At 43.6% G+C, this 6,978-nt stretch overlaps 1 pseudogene; it reads left to right on the forward strand.

Moving 5' to 3' along the window:
* The first annotated feature begins 4,114 nt into the window (after window positions 1-4,114).
* LOC107586369 (sphingosine kinase 2-like) overlaps window positions 4,115-6,978 on the forward strand; it is a 7,717-nt pseudogene continuing 4,853 nt past the window's right edge.

Raw genomic sequence — 6,978 nt, forward strand, 5'->3', positions numbered from 1 at the left:
TGAGTGTGTGTGTGTGAATGGGTAAGTAAGTGTGTCCCAGAACTGGGGCTGCATGAGTTAGTACACTCTCAGGACTGGGTTGCGGCAGGAAGGGCATCCGGCGTAAAACATGTGCCAAATCAGTTGTGCGGATCACTCCGCTGTGGCAACCCCTGATAAAGGGAATAAGCCGAGGGCAAGGGCAAATAAACTTTGAATTTTGATGCACTGCCGTAATAATTACGTGTGATCAGTTTGCCACATAGAACACAGAACGTTTTATGCACCATTTACACATGGCAGGGAGCAGGTGTACATTTCTTTGGTACCAACTAACATTTTGAAAATACAAACATTTTCATGAATTTGAAGGTTTATGTCAGAACAGCTTTACGAATGATTTACACAAAAAATTAGTTCTGCTCGTGTTTCATGAATGAGGCCTATTGAGATTACACTGCTGAATATAGCAAACCCCGGTTGAAATACATACACGAGAATGCTTATTTCATTTAACCTGTTTTCATGACCATTACTATTGGCATGTCCTCAAGGTGATTACATGCTCTAGACTGTGTTTGCTCTAGCTGTAAACACAGATGCATTTTGGCAGGGGCATAGATTACACAGAGGACACGGGGGACGTATCCCCCCACTTTTAATATCACGTAAATTCGTCCCCCTCACTTTTTCAGGCAAGTGTGTTCACATAGAGGTTTTCAAGAGCCGGTGTGAATAAATATAGATTTAAATTCAAAGAGACAATATAGTCTGTGCATGATCTGATGTTTTATTCGGACGCAGATTAAGGCGAGATGAACATTGTAACACCGAGTTGAAATGTTAAACAGCCCAGATGGGAAACTGTGTGGGGCTAATAATGCACGGGAGATGAGAGGATGGTGTATTTTCCCGAGTTTAATAAAACACCTCAAGCACCGACACACTCGTCCACATACATGGGGGAACGAGTGAGGAAAAAAAAGTACACAAGCATCCAACTCAGGCCACAACCAGAAAGGAATAAAATAAAATAAAGATGTCGGTAGAGCAAGTTATCTCTTCACCTTTTCAACTCGTACAGACACACGCTTTGCACATGCGCAGATGTCAATCTGCCACAAAACTACCTAAATGCTCTAGTGGCCGTTACACAGTCCCCCCTGGAACAAATTGGCTGTCCTCAGCCAACAGCACTGTGAAAATACAGGACATAAACAACTCCATACATGAATAGTTGTAAATACTCTCCTCAAAAAGAAAACCAGTGGTACATGATGAGAAATACCAACATACATGACAGTTTTTGACTCACCAAACCACTTTGTCCTAGAATACATAAAGAAAATGTGACAAGCAAACAGGAAAGAAAACACATAGGCATTTCAAAAATCCATGGCAAAATACATTTTACAGGATAGATTTTACTTTTATAAGAACAAAACACAACAGTGTTGGTTAACCTAAAAACAGTCAAGAAAAACAATAACGGTACAATATATTGTTATAACATTATGGAGACTTAGAGAAATACGTACACCCCACACTCCATTAACAGACTCATTTTAAATCCAACTGGTCTGTGTGGAATGGATTGGTCCACTTATTGGTCGCCCAACCTGAGGTAATCCTGGGTGCAAATCTAGGTCGCAGGTTATACCTTTGATCAACGTAATCACCATGACGCTCTGTCAAATCAGAGAGAATGGCAGGATTACCACACTCACTCGCACCCTCATCAGTGACATCACCAAATAAATCCGACAAAGAAACTCTGGCATCAGATTCCAAGAGATCACTGACATTATCAGTTGGACAGTCACTGGATGGCTCACCAGGACTTGTATGACAGGAGCTTTCGCCACCCAACAAAATATCGTCCTCCTCAAATTCCGGAGGTGGATTCACAGGCACCCTTTTTGATACATTCCCAGAATCCCATGTACGAAAAGGTTCCATGTTCACCACGTGAAACACTCCCATATACTTTCCCGTAGTCACGACAGCAAGTCTATCATTCACATAAGACAACTTCTGAGCAACACGGTAAGGACCTGTGTATAGAGGCGCGAGCTTGGCAGCAAAGTTCGTAGAGGAGTCAGACCTCGGATGAGTTTTGACCCGCACCAGATCATTTATGGAGAAAGAAACTAGCCGATGCCTCTTGTCATAGTAATGCTTTTTCTTTAGAGTGACTCGCCTCCAGAAAACTCCTGACATGATCAGATGCCTCCTGGAGCAAATGCTTCAGGGCATCCAAAGAAGTCACTCCTGGATCTTCCACACCAAAAACATCCGGCTGAGAAAGCAGATCCAAACGCGTGTCCAGTTCACGGCCATACAACACCATCGATGGACTCAGTCCCGTACTGTCATGTTGAGCTGTCCGCAAGGCAAAACAAATGTGGGGGGAGAAAACGATCCCAGGAAGTATGCTTGGTTCCAACATATGCCCTAATGGCCGTTTTCAGTGTTCGATTTACTCTTTCCGTAGCATTTGTCTGCGGGTGGTAAGCTGTTGTAAGCCTGTGCTCCGTACCCAAAGCAGAAACCGTGTGTTTGAAGAGGTCACTCATAAACACAGAACCCCTGTCAGATATCAAGTACTTGGGAGCGCAATGCCTAGCAAACACTTCACTGAGAAGCTTACTGGCAGCAACCAAAGCCGTAGCTTCCCTCACCGCACACCTCAATCTACTTAGAAAAGTAATCTACTAACACAAGGATGTGTGCATTACCACTTGGCGTACGGGGCAAAGGGCCCACAAAGTCCACCCCAGCATATTCCCAAGGATATTGGGGGCAGATTGGAACCATGAAGCCACCAGGCTTTCTCTGGGATGGCTTAGTGAATTGGCAGATGGCACATGAACCCACATACTTCTTCACATCTGACAGTATGTTGGGCCAGAAAAATCTCTGCTTAAGTCTTGTCACCGTTTTTGTCACACCCAAGTGGGATGGTCATGATAATACTCCAACAGAGACCTTCTGACAGTCTGGGGAGCATAAAGCTTGAACTGTTTCATGGGGTGTAATGTACAAGAAGATTTTGGATCCTTGTGATACAGAAGACCATCAAGAACAGCATATAGAAGATCTTCCTCGGAAGACACCCTTTCACCATCCTCCAACTCCCTGAACAACTTCCCAATGTCGGGATCATTCAGCTGCAGACTTCTCAACTGATCACTGTCTGTAAACAACACAGACGGCAATGAGCGTAAGTCCAGACTTCCAAGAACAGCACGATCAGGGAGAATGTCAAACGGCTGACCACAAGAAGGTAGAGGGTTCCTTGACAAACTGTCAGGAACGCTATTGGACACTCCTGGTTTATGTATTATCTCAAAATCAAAGTCTTGCAACCGAAGTGACCACCTAGCCAGTCTTCCAGTGGGATTAGGTCGTGACATCAACCACTTCAAACTGCTGTGGTCTGAAAAAACTGTGACGTGCAAACCTTCAATGTATGGTCTGAAATACTCAAGTGCCCAAATTACCGCTAGGCACTCCTTCTCAGGAGTGGACACAAAATTTCCTCTTGCTAGAAAATCGAGGGACTCGTCTATCCTTGGAAGCGGGTACGAGTCTTTCACTGTAAGTCTATTCAATCCTCGATAGTCAACGCAAAACCTTGGTTCACCAGAAGGCTTTTGAACGATAACGATCGGAGCGGCCCATGGCCCCGATGCCGGTTCAATAATGCCTTCTGCCAACATCATGTCAATCTGCCGCTCAATCAATTCTTTCTTTGCCGGTGAAGTACGGTATGGAGCGAGATGGATAGGTCGGGCCTGTCCAGTGTCAACTGTATGCTCAACTATGGATGTATGACCTAGATGTCCATCAAATAATTCAGCAAAAATCTCAACAACTCGGCCAGCTTGACTTTTTCCCCCTCATTTAAAGCAGCCCCATCAACTTTCGTGTCCAGACAAGAAGAACTGTCTTGTAAGCCAAGCAGACTGTGATTCGGCGTCATCACATCAACGCCCTCCAGTTCAGCCTCAGCCTCTGGCACATCCCCCAGAGCAACAGTTCTGGAAGGACCCTGGATCACAACAGAAGCTCTCATCATAAAATCCATACCCAAAACAAGCGGGGTTGAAAGATTTTGGATGACTGCAAAGCGATGGTAAATGCGTTGGCCCATAAACCCAAACTGTAACCACGCTAAACCTGATGGACAACACATTCCCCCATTGGCAAGCTGCAAAGGAGATGCAAACCACTCTGTTGTTTTAAATGTCCCCCCTGGAACAAATCTAGAAACATCTGCACGCACGGCTGAAACAGAAGCCCCCGTATCCAGAGTAGCTTCAAGTGCCTGGCCATGAAAATTTACCTGAACACGAAAAGGTGTGTTCCAGTAAGATGAGGATGTGATATCTTCCACGTGAACCAAGAGCAAGCCGAGTGGCCTGGGATGAGTCACGTGAGTGAGGCTCAATTACTGTCTAGGGGGGGAAGGATTGCCTCTCTGAAAAGTCCTCCCCCCCCTGAAGTTTCCCGACCTGGGCCTAACTGAAGCACCCAAGCCTGCAACCGTTTTTTGAGACCTGTTACTTGGGACTTCAGAACCCAATGTCTCTGTAGTCTGTACAGTTTGACAATTGGGTGAACCTCCCGAGTGCACAGTTTGACTGCTTTGCTGCTTACAGTTTGGGCAGTTACGGGAAGTAAACCCCGGTGTCAAACACTTAAAACAATGAAGTTCTCTTATGACCGGAACTGACTGTGGAACCTCGGGCACATATTGACCACATGGACCCAAGACTGCATGCAGCTCATGCGCACGCAAGGGAAGGTCCATCACAGACGTCACCGCCGTGCCATAGAGTGCTACCCTGTATTTTTCGACAGCGTGCTTGCATATTAGCTCAATTTGTTCTGGCTGAGGAGGCGGACTTCTCAATTTTCGAAATTCACTCAGCATATGGGCGACAAACGTAGGTAAAGGTTAGTTCGGCATCTGAACCCTGTCTAGGATACCCCTCATAATGCGCTCCTGATTGTCAGATGGCAGAAAAACCTTCCTAAATAGGTCACAAAACTGGGCCCATGTGGAAACATGGGAGCTCAAGACATTAAACCACTTCTTCGGCTCCTTTGACAGAAAACGCGGGAGCTCCAGTAACATCTAGGAATCAGTACGATCCAGTGAAGTCCTGTATATATCGACAGACTGAAGACCGTATGCCTCCATCCCCACTCGGGGATGTACCCTGCCTTGGCAAATAGTCAGAACATGTCAGTAAGTCAAACAGTTCACGATTTGTGGCCATCTTATACACCCTGTAATATAATAGCAAATTTCAGAAATATCAAAAGAAAAGTAAAACAAAACATTACATGCAGATGCACACAATTTACAATGGGTTAACTACAAAATAAGAATAATAAATAGTACAATGAACCTGCTTGTTCCCTTTTTAAATATGCGCGCTTTCGTGCAGCCTATATGCTAAAGCACAACAAACAATTTACCTCAGAGAATGTGCACAAAAACAAACGCAACCTGAAATAAAGTCGTTTTTTTTTTCCAGTCTTCCAGAATCAGTGTTCCTTGTTGCAGGTGTCAGGCCATGTGAAGTGAGTGAAAACATGACTGCAACCAGTAATATTTTATATCGTTACTTCAAAAATGTCCAATCCGGCAAAAACCAAAATAAATATCTGTTTGTCCTCCAAAGAGAAAAAACAATGTCAAATCTCCCAAGTGTCCCTTTCTTCTTTATGTTTTTTTCAGTCAAATTTTCGTAGCTACAGAATAACGAACCATCTCTCCCATCGAAAGAAAACCAAAAATCTGCTCGACTAGATGAAACAACACAAAATTCACCTTCACTCTTTTGTCCTTGCACCTCCAATCGATCCCGAACGAGTCTTCAAAGAACAGCAGAAAATCTGCGGAACGCCATCACGCGTCCTTTTTTTTTTTTTAACCTGCCAGTGGTCTTTCCTGGATATAGTTACCCCGCCGTACCACGAACACGTCCGTTGATAATCAATAGCCGCCAGGAGAGACGAGTAAAAGAGATAACTTTGGTAGATCCACACTGTTCGGGCGCCACTTTGTAATGGGGGAACAAGTGAGGGAAAAAAAGTACACAAGCATCCAACTCAGGTCACAACCAGAAAGGAATAAAATAAAGATGTCGGTAGAGCAAGTTATCTCTTCACCTTTTCAACTCGTACAGACACACGCTTTTCCCATGCGCAGATGTCAATCTGCCACAAAACTACCGTAAATGCTCTAGTGGCCGTTACAACATCACGGAGCGCTAAACATTCCGTAAGTGTATGTTTCATTCATACTCGTCACAACCAGAAAGGAATAAAATAAAATAAAGATGTTGGTAGAGCAAGTTATCTCCTCACTCGTACAGACACACGCTTTGCACATGCGCAGATGTCAATCTGCCACAAAACTACCGTAAATGCTCTAGTGGCCGTTACAACATCACGGAGCGCTAAACATTCCGTAAGTGTATGTTTCATTCATACTCGAAGCCGGAGGGCGCTCTCGCGCAGAAAGTCGTATGAGAAAATTCCTAATATGGACAAAAGCGTCCAGCTATCGCTGTATGAAAACAGTTGTTTTCAGAAAAACAGAAACGTTTGGAAACATGAAGACATTAAACATACGATTGCAACAATATATGGTTTATTTGTGTTTGTCAAGTCATCTAGTATATGAATAATGCAGTGCTAATTGTCATAGCATTTATTACAGTATAGAAACTATTCTGCCTTATTGTGTGATTAAAAAAAAGTGTTTGAAGTATATAAACAAATAATAAATATTATTGGTTATTGTCCAGCAGTTATCTGATTTCTAAGCCAATTAAAAGCTAGAAATTTGAGAAAAATTTAAGTTGATTATACATTACCAGTCAAAAGTTTTTGAACAGTAAGATTTTTTATGTTTTTTAAAGAAGTCTCTTCTGTTCACCAAGCCTGCATTTATTTGATCCAAAGTACAGCAAAACAGTA

Source organism: Sinocyclocheilus grahami, unplaced genomic scaffold, assembly GCF_001515645.1.
Source record: "Sinocyclocheilus grahami isolate Dianchi unplaced genomic scaffold, SAMN03320097.WGS_v1.1 scaffold80.1, whole genome shotgun sequence".
Lineage (NCBI taxonomy): Eukaryota > Metazoa > Chordata > Actinopteri > Cypriniformes > Cyprinidae > Sinocyclocheilus > Sinocyclocheilus grahami.